Here is a 17,474-nt window from a genome sequence, read left to right as displayed (position 1 = left end):
ATCCCCAGGGATAGCCTGGGAGAAAGGCCTCAGGTTTCTCACCACTGTAATCGTGCTAAGAGACAACAGGAATTAGCTTTTTTTGAAGTCAGCCAGAAGGCCTTCTCCTCGACAGCTACGTTGGTCTGTGTTCTTTTCAGCTTCCACTTTGTTATTACTTTCAAGTTTGATTGTACTAACGGAAAGGCGGATTCTTTGTCTCGGCAACTTCCAGGTTGTGAGAAAGAGTCTGTTTATAAGCCAGAACCAGTGATTGCCGAGAATCAGTTTATTTTAAGTATAACTCAAGAAGAGGATCGGTTTCTCAAGAGGATACTACAAGATACGTCAAAGGCAGAAATTCAATTTTGGATGAAACAAGATCTGTGCAACGAATTGTGAATGGTCTACCATATATGCATTCTAAGATATATTTACCTACGGAGAAATTAAGAAAGGACGTTTGAAAGGAATGCCATGAGTCTGTGTTAGCTGAACACCCAGGGTTTCGTAAAACTCTAGAATTAGTTGGCAGGAAGTTCTGGTTGGAAAATTTGAAAGAGGCCACCTTGAATCATGTTAAGACCCGTGAATTGTGTGGCCGCTCTAGGTCTGGTGGTGGGAAGCCTTCAGGATTACTCTCTCCTTTGCCAGTGCCTCCTAGTCTTGGCATACAATCTCCATGGATTTTATAGTGCATCTCCCAAGGGATCAGGGCTGTACTGCAGTTTTGGTGGTAGTACATTTGTTAACCAAAGCAGGCCATTTAATTCCAATGAAAGGTGAGGTAACGGCAAAGAATTTAGCAAAGAGTTTCTTGAAAGGGGTGGTTTGACTAAATGGATTACCCACTCAGATAGTGTCAGATCGAGGGTCGCAGTTTATCTCTAAGTTTTGGCGGTCATTCTGTTGTCACGGTCCATACCCTCAAAGATCAGGTACAGACCAACCTGCCTAAGGCGTTGGGTCCCATGGGGGCCTTAAAGGCTCCAAGGAATCTCGCAGGGGCTTCCTGGACTCGGTCCTGCCACCGTTGGCGCCAGGCTCATACTGCCATCGCCAACATGGCACGTTTCAGGCCCAGTGAGGCACATGTGAACCAATTTGAGGCAGGCTGAAGGGATTATTTGCCGTGGGACTATTTGCTTGGGTGTGGTTGCTGGAACTACTCTACCTGGGGACTACTTTCAGAAGACTATATAACCACACCCTTCATACAGAACATGCTTTGCGTTATTCTGCACGCCTGCAGCGTAACGCTCACCGTGCTGCAGCTCCAGGCCAGCCATCAGCCACGCCCGTGCAGTTGTCTCGAGCTATCTGCAAGGAAGAGTGAGAAAAGAGAGCAGAACAAGATACTTACCTGACTCTTCATCGCGGCCGCTCTGGAGTCCACTCTTCTTCAGAGCTGAAGAGGAAAGGACACCAGATTAGCCTTGCAGACCACGCAATCTTCATGGCAGACCAGCGCCACGCTATACTTACCAGCGAACCATCGGAGCATCATCACATGATCACCGCTCCATCTTCCGATCGCCGCTCCTGAACTGCTGCATCTGTAAAACACAAAGAAGACATCAGGTTAGCGGTGCAGTGGGGAAGGCCTCATTTAGACTTATAATCCTGCGCAAGGCAGCTCTCACCTGAAGGCAGCAATCCTCATGGACTCGCAATTCTTCATCACGCAACCTTTGTCCATGAGATTCCGCCCCTGCAGAATATAAAAGCAGCAGGTTAGTTGTGCAGAAAACTATACCGCGTGGAAAGACTTTTGTATAGCATTGGTGCAAAACTTACCTTGGGAAGCCAGCTATCAAAGACCTCACTCCATCGTAAGCACGAAGAAGAAACCTGTAAAGAAAGGTACAGAGTGAACTTTTACAACTTGAACTCATTAGCTATCCATATCTTTGGTATAAGACTTACCATTGAGTCACAGTTGTCTGGAACCTAATATGATCAGTGAAGTAACTAGATCCTTGAACTACTATGCACCCCTGCGAACAGTGGCAGTACGGAGAGCCTGCTATTCATAACTCAAAGGTGATATACAGCAGTGGGGGTGCAAGAGGACGCCAGGAGAGGCTGGAGTTGCCCTCATCCAAATGGTTGGGTAACCTGTGATTTAACTTTCTAGGCAAGCCTGCTTTCGTAACAAAGCCAGAGGGGAGCACAAGACACCACTCATTACCGGATCGTCCAGCTCCGTTCGGCGCCCCTGTGGAGATCAGGTGAGCGTAACATCTGTAAGGAATTGGGAATTTAGGTTCAGCTGTCTTCAGGATATCACCCTCAAGCCAATGGGCAAACAGAGTGGGTGAACCTGGAAATGGAGAAATATTTGAGATTCTTTTTGCAGGGAGAGAGAGGCTGGGTAGATCTGTGTTTGGCGGAGTTCAGTTATAACAATTCAGTAAAAGACTCCACTAATCTTTCCCCTTTCTACTATAATTTTGGTTTCAAACCCTGAGGTGGAGGACAGGTTGAATTGCATAAGATAAGGGTTGGCGGAAGCAGTTGTTGGTCTCCAAAAGAATAAGTTATGGTACGAGGCATTAGCTGATCGAAGACGTAGGTGGGCCCTCAGTATCATGAGGGACAAAGGGTTTGGCTGTTTACAAAAAATGTACATCTCAAAGGAAGAACGAAGTTTAGCCCATGGTTTATTGGCCCATCTGAGGTGGAGAAAATCATGAATTCTGTGACTGTGAAATTAAGGTTACCCTTGAGTATCAAGACTCATCCAACCTTTCATGTGAGTTTGTTAAAACCTTGTGCTGAGGGGACTCAATTGTGTAAACCACCGCCCCCTGTAATTACTGAAAAAAATTAAGAAGAATTTTTGGTTAAAGGCATTTTAGATTTGAGTAGTTAAAGGAAGGCTTCAGTATTTAATTGAATGGAAAGGCTATGGGCCATAAGAAAGGTCTTGGGAAGTTGCAGAAGATGTAGATGCACCCTGTTTGATTAGGTTTCATTGCAGACACCCTTTGAAGCCAAGCCCTGAGACAGGGCTTTGTGGAGGGAGTACTGTCAGGTCTAGCAGTTGGCCAGTGTCAGGTCTGTATGTATGTGAGAAGTAAGATAGGTGGTATAATAATAATATGATTATGATATGATATGATCTGGCATTTATAACGCGCCTATACACAAGTGTTTCAAGGTGCGAAACCAACCCTCAGGTATCTGAGTGGTGCTTATTATTACCCATGGTGTGTGGTGCTCATTTATCGACCTCGAAAGGATGAAAAGCTGAATTTAGCCCTGCCGGGATTTGAACCAGTCAGCAGGCTCTTCACAGATGTCAAAGCGAGCGTTTTACTCGCTGTGCTATTGGACCAGCTATGTCTGGGTTAGGTAAAAGTATTGGTTAATTGTGGGAAGGGAATTCATAATTGGTTGTACTTAACCTCTCTTTTACAGAGTGAGAGTTCCCCAAGTCATCATGGTGGAAGTGAGACTGCTCACTGATTGGTGGAGTGAAGGGCTTCAGGGCAGCACTAACATTCTAAACTGCCTTTCATTGTTCATTCCCTAGCGGGAAGGTGCTGCTTTTGTTAGGTTCCTGGTTTTAGGCCCAATTTGAAGTTTGTATGAGAAGATCTGGCAGAGAGATCCTTGGAGTCTGCTTTCCAGTTGATCAAGGACTACATGGGACAGGCAATGCGTTAATCTGGTGGAAGCTCAGCGTCTGTTTCAAGTGGAAATAGGATTACCTTTCAATCAAGTTTCTCATCTTCATTAGGTATCTAGTAGGTATTTAGGTTGCTGCAAAGAGTTTACTTCTTAAACACATTGTCAAGTGTTAGTTTGCTGGAAATTAACTCTATTTAATAAGAAAGACATTCTGTAAAATACAAGTAGAACGAATACTAAGCCTGACATTTGAGCTGCATGCAAATAATCCTTGCAATTAGAAGTCATGCTGGCTTACAAGAGTGTGGAAATGTGTGGTTAAAAAACTGTGAATGAAAGAAGACATTCTTACCTGCATGTTTTTAAAAGAAAGAAAGTCAGTGCAAGAGCAACTGGGTTAATTGATCGAGAACTCTGCCGCAATACTTTCAAAGGGAAGTGAAAGACGCTATGTCCAGGGTTGATTCCAGGTGTTGATCGGTTGATTCATGAGTTGAGATCTGGGTTTTGCTGGTTGTGCTTTCGCTTACACGCAAGACAGGAACATGATGGAGTTGGAATGTCATGTAGTCACCTTTTGAGAGGATAAGGTGTTTTTCTGCAATTTGGAACTTAACTTTCCTTCAAAAGAATCCAAGTCTATTTGCAGGATACCATAAAAACTCATCAGAATAACCAAAGTTACTTACAAATGCAAATAACATCCTCTAAGTTGTTAATGGAGGGTTAACAGGTACTGATCCTATGAAGTAGTTTTGGATAATAGACTTTGAAGGTTATGCTGTTTTCTGATTAACCTTTTTCCTTCACTTCTGCAGATTCACAGCCATTCAGAAGTTGGAGTCTGTTGTTTTTTTCTCCACTTCCCCTTTCCCTTGGGAGTGTTAGTTCTTCAGCTGGTAATTTACACAGTTGTTGATCAGACAGTCTTGAGGGATCTGTGGGGTTCAGCAGCTCCTGCGGACAAGAAAAGTCAGGACCGGACAGATGAAAGGCCATTTTTGATCCGCCTGAGCTGTTGAACCTAGCAGATATTAAGATGGAGCATTTAGAAGAGGCGATTCAGGAGTTAAGGGAAGAATTTAGGATTGCCCAACAGGAAAATTCAAAATTAAGTAAGAGGGTGGAAGAGTTGGGGGAGAAGATGTCACAGGTGCAGGAGGTTCTGGGGGCTCAGCAGTCATCTGAGACTGGAAATATTGTAAGGGAGATGCATCCATCTGTTTAAGAAGGGTCTCTGGGATTAAAGCAGCATTTGATAGAGTCAGGAGATATTGAAAGGGAGGCTCAACTCCCAGTTTTGATTAGAGAAGAACAGGAGACTACTGGAGGACAGGTTTTGAATCAGGTCCCTATTCCATTGGCACTTCCCGAACGTTTTAGTGGGGAATCTAAGAAATTTCAAGTTTTACTAACAATGGAAACTGCATTTTCTTTGCAGGACTGAGAGTTTTCAATCAGAAGTAGCCAAAGTGGCTTTTGTATTGTCTTACTTAACGGGGGAAGCAGCTGCCTGGTCAGTTTTGTTGGTATCCCAGGGGAATCCCATTTAAACAAAATGGCCGTCATTACGAGTTTGGCGGTAGCCATGCCGCTTTTGGCGGCATGCTGCTGCCAAAATCGGGTCCGGGTTCCCAGAATGGGGAATTACCGGGCCATTCCGAGTTCGGAGGGCCCGGTAATTCCTCCCTTCAGGAACCCGGGCCCAGACCTTCCCCATTCCCATTCCAGCCCCCATAGGGCTGAATGGGAATGGGAGAGGGAGCAAACAACGGGCCGATTACAAGCAGCCCATTGTTTGCTCCCTCTTCCCCTCGCGGGAGCCGCTCTGCACGTCTGGTCAAACCAGACGTGCAGAGCGGGTCCCGCGAGGGGACCTCGTAATCAGGTGGTACGGGGTTGACGGTGCCGGCATCCTTACCGGCGCCGTTAACCCCGTACTGCCTGACTTATAATGAGGCCCAATGCGTGTATTCAAAGAGGAATTCAGTAAAATGTTTGGAAGGAGACTGATATGCCAGGAGGTGGATGGTGATGGAACTAAAGCAAGGAAGTAAGGAGTTGGTGAGTTATGTTACACAGTTCAGAACTTTGGTACTAGAAACAGAATGGGTGAAGGAAGAGAGAGCTTCTTTTTTTATCAAGGGCTAAAAGATGAACTGAAAGATACCTTGTCTGCTGTGGTAGACAGACCCACTTCCCGTGATGCCTTAATAGATTTGGTTATGCAGATAGACTATCGATTGGGAGAAAGAAGAAATGAGCGCAGGAAGGTAGGAGTGAGCTTAAGAATTTTCAACGTTTTGATAAACCTTGCATGGAGGTAGTGAGTAAGGAAGAGAGGATTCGGCCGGCAGGCCAGATGGGTAGAGGGTGAAGGCTGTTATCGAAAGAAGAAAAGGACAGGAGAAAAGCTAACAATCTATGTTTATATTGTGGCAGGAGTGGTCATTTCTTAGGGAATTGTCCTTATATGCCTAAAAGAGGTAAATCCGGAAACAATTGTTTTCAACAGGTGGCTAACACTCTTCAGGCTGCAGTCCTGCACATTACCATTAATGTATACTTACACTTGAATGGAGAATTAAAAGGATCAGGATCTGCTATGATTGATGCAGGAGCTACTGGGATTTCTATTGATTGGGGGTTAGTGTCAGGGCTGGCCGTAGTAGGGGGTTTGGCAGCTGGGAAAGGCCTGTAGTGATTCAGAGGATAGGAAGATGCTTTCTTAAGTATAAACATTGTAGGTTGCCCAAGTCAAGATGGAGGAATGTTAATCTTATCTGATTGGTTGGGAGAACAATGATATGTTTGCCTTATCTGATAGGTGGGAGGTTAATGGCTTATGTACTTGGTAGGTGAGCAAGATTCTAAACTGCCTTTCATCCATATTATCTCAGAGACTGGTAGTGTGTTTTTTCAGTTCCTTAACTAGGCCTTTCCAGAGTTCAGAAAACCCAACACAGAAGTAAGAAGACAGCCGTTGCAGAGGGAGTAGTTCCTTGGAAGATCATCAGGTGGGCGCGTTTCATTCTTAAGATTCAGAAATTTAAAAGAAGCTTCAGGACTGTATGATCAGAGAAAAAGTAATAAGAAGGTATCTGTGAATGACTGAGTTAAAGAACTTTTTTTCTGAAACTGTAAATATTTCTTCTGTAAATAGTTATACAGAGTTCTCTGTAGCGTAGTGCCACAGGCAATCAGCTCATTGTGCAGAGACTGAACACTGTAGTACTATGCAGCATGATTTTAAATCAAAGATTCATTACAACGTTAAGGTGGAGGAGAATTCATTAGAAGTCTACATTTTAGCGTGGGAGTGAAACTTCAACAAAACTTGTAAAGAAGGTTTATATAGCGGCTGCGTGGCGTCTTGGTGGAACTGCGGGGTAGAGAGTGAGCTTGCTTGCCTGATCATTTGAACTGAGCGTAGTGAAGGAGCGTGCGCCAAACTGCATGCGACCGCTGAGCGCAAGCTTGTTTGCTTGAAGGTGCGCATTGTGTTTTAAGTGAGGCGCCTTGCGCTGAGGACTTGTAGAAGTGCGTGTTGTGTCACTAGAGCCCGAGTTGCAGTTGGCTCGGGTACTAACACACGCGCCTGTATAATCCTGCACCAATATTTCGGGTCAAGGCGAGTACAAATTTTCACCAGATCAGCGTGACATCTGTTACATTACAAGAGAGTAAAACTCTTAAAGGCTCTACACTAACTTCTTGTTCAAGAGGCATAAAATGAATTCATGTGGGTAGAAAGAAGACTACCGTTTGCAAGATTGACAAGGAAAGAGAATGCAATCAATTCATGAGGGTAGAAAGAGGACTACCGTTGTAATTTTCCTTGATCACTGTTTGAAGAACAGATTATGTTAATGTGGATATGTTAAGCCTCTAAGCAATTAGTAGAGGCAAGCAGACAAAGGGAAAAGCCAAACAGCAAAATAATTAAGAGTAGTGAGTCATACATTCTATGTCAAGACTCAGAGGCTCAGATTATGCTCTCAACTTTCCTTTAATACTCGAGCAGCAAATCAACAATAAACAATTATGAAAAACCATGAAACAAAAAACTACAATACCCAGCAGCCTGCAATGAATTCGTAGTCCGTTTTCATAGGCTCATGAAAACCATGTGATCCCTCAGTCCAATCATATCTGATCTCCACCTATAACCACTGCCTGAACCATAGTCCTTCCTCTTTCTTTGCTGCTCGAGCAGCCGAGATAAGCACATTTTGTGTTATTATTAATATGAGTGATTTGTCAATGATTGTGTTGTGATAACTTAATAGGCCCGAGCACGCTCCAGGTTAGATCGCTTAGAATGCAGCGCTTTGAGGGGAATTGGCGGAGCATATCCGCACATAGACGCGACAGGATTTCTTATTCCAGCGGAAGTTCGCAACAGCGCGACAGAACTTTGCGGTTCCGGCGCCATTGCAAACTTGATTAGTGAGTGAGAAGAGCAATTTCAAGTCACGGAGCAGTTTGGGAAGAGTTGTGAACATTTTATTGAGCCGCGTTCAACGCTTAAGGTTCGGGGGCGGGGGTAAGAGAGCAGAGAAAGGCTCTGTAATATAGACGGCGGATGCCACCTTGTGGCTGAAAAGCAGCACTACAGGCTTGAAGCCACATCTGTCCTGCAAGTAAGTGACGGGCCCAGTTCCAGGTGTAAACTAGGAGCAGACCCCTCATTAACTGCCTGACTGGGGAGGTGATACCTTGAAAGGTACTGATTATAAGTCTCTTATTGGACAGGCAAATTCCCCCAAAAAACTGCTGACTCGCCTAGCTATGAATAAAAGATAAGCAAATTGACGGGGGCATCCCAGGAAAACTGCATATTGTATTACACAGCACGCATTGAGCAAGATGAGTGACTACTCGGATGGCTCAGAAGGTCTTCATGTAAGCGGCCTACGCATGAGCGAAGCGATTCAGAGGCTGAATAGTGCCGAAAGACCCCATAGGGAAAGGGGCATAATACAGGACCTGGCGGCTTTGTTGCAGGGCAAGGTACGCAGGGAGAAAGGGGGAAGCAGGAAAAAGGCCCGCAGGGATCGTAGCTCCCAGACCTCCCCCACCCCCTGGGTTCATCACGCAGAGCGGAAAAGAGAAAGGCGAGGTCTCGTGGGAGACATAACATAAGTTCAAGTGAATCTGATGAATACTGTAGAAGCAGTTCGAAATCGGAAGCAGACAGTATATCAGAGAGTCAGGCCTCTCCAGATGACGACGAGTGGGAGCCCAAGAGCAAGAAAGGCAGGAGGGAGGACGTTGACCCACAGAAAGACGAATTTGACCCGGACGAGTTGGTACATCCGAGGTCTAATGAGTGGGACCCGCCCGAAAGAATTGCAGAATATATAAGGAAAAGATTGAGAACACCCTTGAGCAGGCAAGCGAGAAGCAAGTAAAGAGCTGAATGCCCGAGGCCGAGGGTACCAGACGGGGTGGCTATAACCCCAAAGATTGATGAGAGGATAATCAGATTCCCGGGGAGATATGGCAGGGACGTGAAAAGAGGAATTGACTAGCCCTGGAGGTCATGTCAAGACAAACTTTTAGACATGTTGGGGCCTATCACTAGAATCTGGCAGCTCGCTGAGGAAGTCAAAACAAAAAAAGAGCCCATAGACCCGGAGATAGTGGCTGGATGGGCGCAGATAACCCTATGCCTGTTGGGGAATGCCAACATGGCGTTGGCCACCGAAAGGAGGAGGTCCATTTTAATGAAGTTGGATTCTAGGCTGGGTGAGCTGGCTTCGTCTCAACAAGCGGCAGCGGCGAAGGGCAAGCTATTTGGGGACCTCTTTATCAAGGATATGACGAAGTTCGCCAGCACATACGTGTCCATGAACAAGGCTCAATCTTCCCTTAAGGACATTTTCGGGAGGACGTTTTTTGACAGGGCTGGAAGAGGAAGGGGCCGCTCGTCCAGCCAATACAGAAGGTTCTATAGTGAAAGAACCAACTGGAAGCAAGAGGACCGGAGGTCGAACCCTTTCTTCCCTTCCAGGGGAAGAGGCAGGGGCAGAGGTTGGAGAAGTAACAGTAGACATCAGTACCAGAATAATTCAGGTCTGAGAAATAAAAGCAGCGGAAAAGGTGGAATTAAACATTCCGCCAGTAGGGGGAATAGTGCAGTTGCATGTAAGAAAATGGGAGGAGATATCCTCAGATGCATGGGTGAGGTAGACTGTGCGGGGATTTCAGTTAGAATTTTGGCAGGAACCGTCACAGGTAACCTCACTGAGGCAGATAAGGTTCAGCAAAGAGGACGAGGATCTGTTAGACAGAGAAGTAGAGTTACTCAAGATGAAGAACCCAACAGGCCCAGCCTCAGGCGGTCAGGGAGGTTTCATAAGCAACCTGCTCTTAATGAAAGGAAAAAACAAGGTACGGCCAGTAATAAATCTGAAGGGTCTGAATTAATTTCTAATATACAGACACTTCAAAATGGAAGGGATTCGCCTTTTAAGAGATGTTCTTCAGAGAGGAGATTGGTTAGCAAGGATAGACCTCAGAGATGCATATTTAACAATTCCGATTCATCGGGATCAGAGGAGACTGTTACAATTCTTATGGAAAGGAGAGAAATGGGAGTTAAAATGTCTTCCGTTTGGTCTGGCATCAGCTCCAAACATTTGAAACCAGTAGTAGGACACCTGAGAGAACAGGGGATCAGGATGATTATTTACCTGGACGACATCTGCCTGATGTGCCAGGACAAAGAGATTCTTGTGGAGCAGATTCGGAAAATAACAGTTTTGCTGCAGCAACTGGGTTTTCTCATAAACTGGGAGAAGTCGGAGCTAGAACCAGCAAGGGAGATGGAATTTCTAGGCATCATCTTAGAGACAACTCAGGTTTCGCTCAAACTACCGTTACAGCAGGTGAATTCCATAAAGAAGGAAATAAAGCATATGATGACAAGACAAGAAATCTCATTGAGAGAGCTGTTACTGCTTGTTTTGTTCTCCTTTTTTCCCCTTCCCTTTCTACCCCTTATTGTTCCATGCACTTGTACTATCTGTTATGATATGATAGTTTTTTTGACATTCTAATTTGTTTCAAGGACCTGAAAGAATGTAACTGTATTCTCCCTTGTTCCCTCCCTCCTTGAAGCGCTTTGAAACACATTGTGTATAGGCGCTATACAAATAAACAATCAATCAATCAATCAATCAATCAGAGAGATAGCGAGGTTGGTAGGTCGTCTGTCATCGTCGATTCAGGCAATATTTCCAGGACCTCTGTACTACAGAGTATTACAGAGGTTAAAGATTGATCATCTCAGGAAGGGTCTATCTTACAAATAGAAAGTGGCTATATCTCAGGAGGCGAAGTTGGAGCTGGAATGGTGGCATTGCCACATGGAGGCATGGAATGGCAGAGCGATATTTGGCTCATCCGCGGACCTGGCAATAGAGTTGGATGCCAGTTGTAGGGGATGGGGCACCAGATGTGGAAATCAATCGACCGGGGGGAGATGGTCGAGCAAGGAGTTGGGTCTACACATCAATTGCCTAGAGCTTCTGGTGGGATCTTTCGCAGTCCGTTGTTGGACTCGGGAAGGAGTGAAATGTGCCATTCTTTTAAAGATGGACGTTTCGGCAGTCAGATATATAAATCGACTGGGCGGGACGAGATCCAGGATGCTGATAGAGATGGCCAAAGAGTTTTGGCAACTATGCCTCCAGAGGGGAGTCAGTGTGATGGCAGAACACTCGCCGGGAGAACTCAATCAGGTGGCAGACTGGAATTCGAGATAAATGAGGGACTCCAGCTATTGGCAGCTGGACAACTCAGTATTTCAGGAGATAACGCATCAGAGAGGTCCGTGTTGGACAGATTTGTTTGCATCGAGATTGAACAAGAAGATCTCCAGGTTTTACAGCTGGAGACCAAATCCGGAAGCGACAGTGACAGATGCATTTCTCCAGGTTTGGGGACCAGCGAAAGAATACGCCTTCCCTCCATTCGCCATGATAGCGTGCATGGTGGCGCAGGTCAGGAGACAAGAAGCGACAGTGATTCTAGTGACTCCAGATTGGAGGGGTCGAGCATGGTTCCTGGACCTTCTGGATTTGTTGTACGATGCTCCGATTCTGCTACCACACAAAGAGGACATAATGTTAAGTCCAACAGGAGAAACTCACCCATTGGTACGTTCAGGGAACTTGAACCTGATAGCATGGGCAATTTCAGGAAGACCTGAGCCAAGCCAGGACTTTCGGGGACGGCTCAAGAATGTATTCGAGAGTCATGGGCCCCGCTACCGGGAAGGCCTACAGAGTGGCATGGAGAAGATTAGTCTATGGAGAGAGAAGTTGGTCCCATATCAACGGATGTAATCCATATAGTGAATTTTCTGGCAGCACAGGCAGCTCAGGCAAAAGCTTACAGGACCATTAACAACTACAGATCTTCGATAGCGGCAGGTCATGAGGACATTGAAGGTAGGCCAGCAGGGGAACATCCGCTAATATGCAGATTACTGAAAGGGGTCAAGTGAATGAGACCACCCGCACCAAGATATTCACATCTTTGGGACGTGAGTGTTGTATTGAGGATGTTTGAGGCTTGGCCGGACAATGAGTATCTTAATAGGAAAGCTCTGTGTGTTAAGTTAACTACTCTGTTGTGTTTAATTTCATGCAAGAGAGTGTCTGATGTGAGGGCTTTAGAGAAAATAGGAAATCTTTTTCACCTTCAGGGTAATATTTTATATTGAGAAGAGGAAAAAGACAAACATTAAATCGGTTGAGTATATGGCTTTCCCAGAGAAGCCCAAGTTATGTCCTGTTAGATGTTTGAAGGTTTATGAAACAAGGGCGAATATGGTGAGGCCCAATGGGGAATATCAATTGTTGATAGCTATTAGGAAACCTTTTAAAGCGGTAGCATCGGCCAAGTTGTCTAGATGGGTAAGATGGTGCATGGCAGAGGCAGGCATTGATGTGGGTCAGTTCGGAGCTCATTCGACGAGAGGTGCTATGGCATCATCGGCCTTTAGGGCAGGAGCACGCCTAGAAGATATTTGGAGGGCGGCAGACTTGTCTAATGAAGAAACACTTAAGAATTTCTATTTTAGACCGGTAGATCAAGTAGCGTCGTTGGTGGTAAGTAAGCTTTAAACGAGCATATTCTGAGCCTCTGAGTCTTGACATAGAATGCAGATTTTCCATACATTTGTTACAGAAAGTCATGATTCTATTAAAGACTCGGAGGCAAAAGATTATTCCACCCAATTCAATCGCTACAATCAAAAGTATGTAAACATGGTATTTAAAGAGTAATGCAATGTTATAAATGGTACTGTAATAATGCTGTTATGCGATTGCCCACCCATTCATGATGAGATAGGTAATGGAATATACATGTTTTTTTTAATTAAAATGATATAGTTTCTTACAAACTTTTCATTTATCGATCATTCTTAAGTTCATCCTTTAGTTCCGTTTTTTGATTAGAGCTACTTAAATTATAAATTCAGTTCATTGGGTTAGTTCTAAAACATTTCGTAAAAATTGCACTATTGTAAAGATGAGTTTCTTTTCATGTCCATTCATGATTTTTGCACATCTTGTTTCTTTATCCATTTCAGTTGATGAGATCTTATAGAAGGCTCCAAACATCTGTCTCTTTTCGTTTAGTTCTGGACATATCATTGTCAAGTGATAGATTGTTTCACGTTCTTTTGTTTTACAGAAACGACAATTTGCCTCCGTAGATTCCAGTTGTTTTGTCGCAGCCAGATAGTCTGTGGTCAGTAGAATATTGAATCTGATTCTCATGTAGGTTGTTCTTATCGATGTGTCTGGAAAAGTTGTAAGGTACATCAGTGTTTTGTTAATTGCTCGGATATCCGTAAGTCTAGTGATGTTTCTTGAATATTTTGTGATACTACTGCAAGTCTTTATCCAGTCATTTGTCATTATTTGTTTCTTTGCGTGTTGTGGTCTTTTTATGAGCATTTCTGTTGTGATATCTTCAACTTCCATCATCTGGAATAGACCTTTTTTCCACGTCTTTAAAACTGAGTTGTTCATGGCTAGTTTATGTTCCCTTAGAATGTCAATTGCAGGTATTCTGTTGTTTGATAGCAGTTTGCGCAGAAGATCTAGTTGTTTCCATTTTACTACGGAAGCCATGGATTGGATGGCAATTTTGTGGTGTATTCTGACCATCGAGTACGGGGCTGGTAAGTTCAAGATCTTTCGCCAGAAAGCATCTTCTAGTCTTAGCCACGTGATTTCCTGTATTTGCAACATTGACTAGCTGCTATATGTAATCATTGGGAGAAGCTTTTTTTTGTAGCATGCAAGTATTGGTTTCATTGAAAGTTTTCCATATTTTCGATGTATTACACAACCTTGTCTTGCCAGCGATTGTATCTTTCCCTCTAATTTTACAATCCATTGTTTCTCGGTTGCCGACTAGTTTATGGTTATACCTAAGTATTTCTATGTTGTAACTTCATCCAGTCTGCTTCCATTGATTATTAATTTTAGAGGTTTGCTTTGGAATGGCTGTTTTGCCAAGGACATCATTTTAGTTTTGATGTCAGAATTGGCATTTCAGATGACATTTTTCATGGTCTGGGTGTTAGTGTTAGCAGTGCACAGGGGCAGATGGCAGGGGTGGGGGCTTAGTTTACCATAACTGTCGAATTCCAGGTTTATTTGGGCTTTAATTTGAAGCATAAAGGGGAGGTGAAAAGTATTTTTGTAGTGATGTGTACAGGTCTTTCTTAGGGCAACTTAACCATAACGTCCCCTCAACAAAGTTTTTTTTAGTGAATTGTACGGGTTTTTAGTAGTACAATTTACATATAAGGTGTATCTAAGAAAAAAATTTTGTACTGCATGGCACAGATTTTCAATAGTGCAACATAACAAAAAGGTTCCTTTAAAAAGGGTCGTTTGGTTAACAATATATAGCTTCCAAAGAATGCCACATGAAAATATACTGTCGTACAGCACTGTGACATGTCCCAGAAGCAGTACACACTTACCTGAACGAAGTATGCCTGTTGGGCAATGTGGAAATAGATTTTATATTCATGTAGGAACGTATACCTTCAACATTTGCCTTAAACAACGCCAACACATACTGGTATGCAGCCACTGCAAATGCACTACACATTATATATTGGTAGGGAAAGTTGTACTTATTTGAAAAAGACATCAGCTAAATGCAGCCTTCCTCCCTAAGAAACAGCAGCAGTGGTGTAATGCAAAAGCATAAGAAATTGTGTTGCTATCTAGCACATAACAGACGGAAAGAACTGTTGCCACACATACAGTCCTCATATTACTGTTTGATGCCTTTTTGCTCAATGCCGGTCGCATATTAACTTATTGCCTGCCGTGGCAAAAAATAAAGATACCCATAAACAAAGTTAATAATGGGTTAATAACGACCTTTCACAGTATAGGCACAATAATCTTTGCCAGCAATAGTCTAAATTACAAATGCAGTAACGTGTGCTACAAAAAAGGACGTGTACTTGTAATACCAGGCGACTTTGGCACTAAGGATCACAAAACAAAATCCTCTTTCAAGATGGCCGCAATAGAAAGGGAAGGCGGTTATTGCATACATAGGCCCTCTTCCCTTTCCATTGTAGGTTGCAAAAAGCACAAGCACAAGAACGGGGCGTGACGCAGAAACTGTAAATAAACATTCAGCGACATACAAGCTAATAAATTACATTTGCAAATAAAACAGAGGAATGGTAAAGAACACGCGACCATTTTACAGGTTACAAACTAGATTTATTTAATAACAAACTTGCAGAGACCATCGGAATACTCGCATAAGCAATGCAATGATTACAATGCTGGTTAGGGAGGCATTGCAAACGTTGAAGATAAGGAGGCCGTTTTGTTTGCGCAAACAAACATTTTGGTGTCTTTGTTGAAGCAGTTGCTTTGTTTCCACAGTTATTTCCCAAAAGTCGTCATGACGTAGAGCCTACTGCACCATAAATGATGTCACGTTGCTCCGAATAACGAGTTCAGCGAATGGACAAAGTGTCATTCCACATTATTGTTATGGACAGGCAACCGCTCACCAGCAGTTGTATTTGCCATCCGAAGAAGCCCTCACTCTGGATTTGAAAACCATGGCAGGCACAGTACAGCACAATATACCTAATCGAGAAAAGTTACAAAAAATAAGTGTCAGTAACCAACCTGTACCAACATTTTTTAAAAGATCAAATTGAAACTGTGCAAAGTGGTACACAAAAGTATGTGTTCAAATTTGACATTTTAGTAATATGTTACTAATGTCCAAATGTAGAACAAGTAGAACACAGAGATACTATGACACCATTCGGTATAACTGTTCTCATATCAACATCCGCCGCTCACTCCCCATCACTCTAAGTAAACATTGCTGGTTTCTCACCCCCAGCCAGGCGTTCTCGTCAGGCCTAACGCTGCCTCACCCGGACTGGATAACTCCTGCCAGACCGAACACATACCCCCGATTCCTCAACCACCACACCTATCGCTAGGAAGCAGCTACCACAGAAATTCCGCACCAGCTGCACACATACCTGGTGCGCACACGCACCTTTGACTCTCTCGAATCGCTCCACTGACCCGAACCTCGGTTCCCAAGGGCGTTCAACCTACCAGCGCCTTCAGACCATACCAATGGTATATAAGGCGCTATATAAATGCAAAATAACAATAACAATAACAAATGTACCTATAGGTGGAGGTTAGAAACGGCGAGATTTTGCATGCACCGTAAGAGAAAATAAAATGCCAAGTACACAGAAAGATAATGTAGGTATGAAACAAAAAAGAGTGGACAAATAAAAAAAAAATACCTCTCGTCATTTCAAAGAAGACCAAAAAAAACGTGCAAGTTATACACAAACCTATGTAGACAAACTAAGCGTTTCAAATTAGGAACATAAATAGTAAAAAAGGTTAAGTGCAGTCATACCCTGCAAATGAGCAACGTGTGCACTCTGCAACATTACATGAAAATTGTACAAGGGCAGAAAAATAATACGTTAAGTATATTAGCACAATTAGATGGGCAGTTATATAAAAATAAAGCAAGGATTGCTGTACAGTGGGCCAAATTACACTTACAAAATATTTACAGCCTCCATTATTTTTCGGCAAGTCAGTCACGAATGTGTTTGCAGCGAAGAATCTTCCTTGACTGTTATGCATGTAACTTGCAAACTTTTTAATACATAATCTTATATATTGGGTGTTTTTTTTACCCTTTCATTCCGTGAATAGCGCGCAAGTTTGTTTTGGGCTCAAGGTCAAAAAACAATTGCCCCTTTACTTTCCCTCAGATGCGCAGGCATACTGAGCGGTCAACCAAAAAAGCAACTTGTGTGGCCTTCACTCAGAAGGCAAATACATTCTTGCTTTGAAGCAACATAATGAAATCTAATTATAACAACCTGTACTCCCATACAGCTTCAGAAGCGCTGTTTGAAGCAAACAGTGCAGATGGTAGCCTTAGTTCTCAAAACTGTAGAGGCCAATGTGAGGGAAATAGAAGTGCAAAACACATTTTAATTCACACGCTATAATTGGTCGTGGTGCAGTGAGCATGAACTTCCATTTAAACATATCATTTTGCAGAGAAGAAAACTGCACTTTTTCACTTTGTGCTGCCACAGCTCATTGGGACCCCTGAAATGTCAACTTGTGAAATACTATTACTTGAGTGTGAGAATTATAATGCTGTCTTGTTTTGGAACTGTTTCTGGGGGTATTTGTGCACACAAAAACATTAGAAGAAGTGAGGGGGCCACCGAACAAAGGTACCTTACTACACGCTATTTTGCAAACAATCTGGGAAAGAGCCACATG

Source organism: Ambystoma mexicanum, chromosome 11, assembly GCF_040938575.1.
Source record: "Ambystoma mexicanum isolate Mex_15411 chromosome 11, UKY_AmexF1_1, whole genome shotgun sequence".
In the NCBI taxonomy this organism is placed as follows: domain Eukaryota; kingdom Metazoa; phylum Chordata; class Amphibia; order Caudata; family Ambystomatidae; genus Ambystoma; species Ambystoma mexicanum.
The sequence above is the reverse complement of the archived record's forward strand: the minus strand, read 5'-3'. Positions refer to the sequence as shown.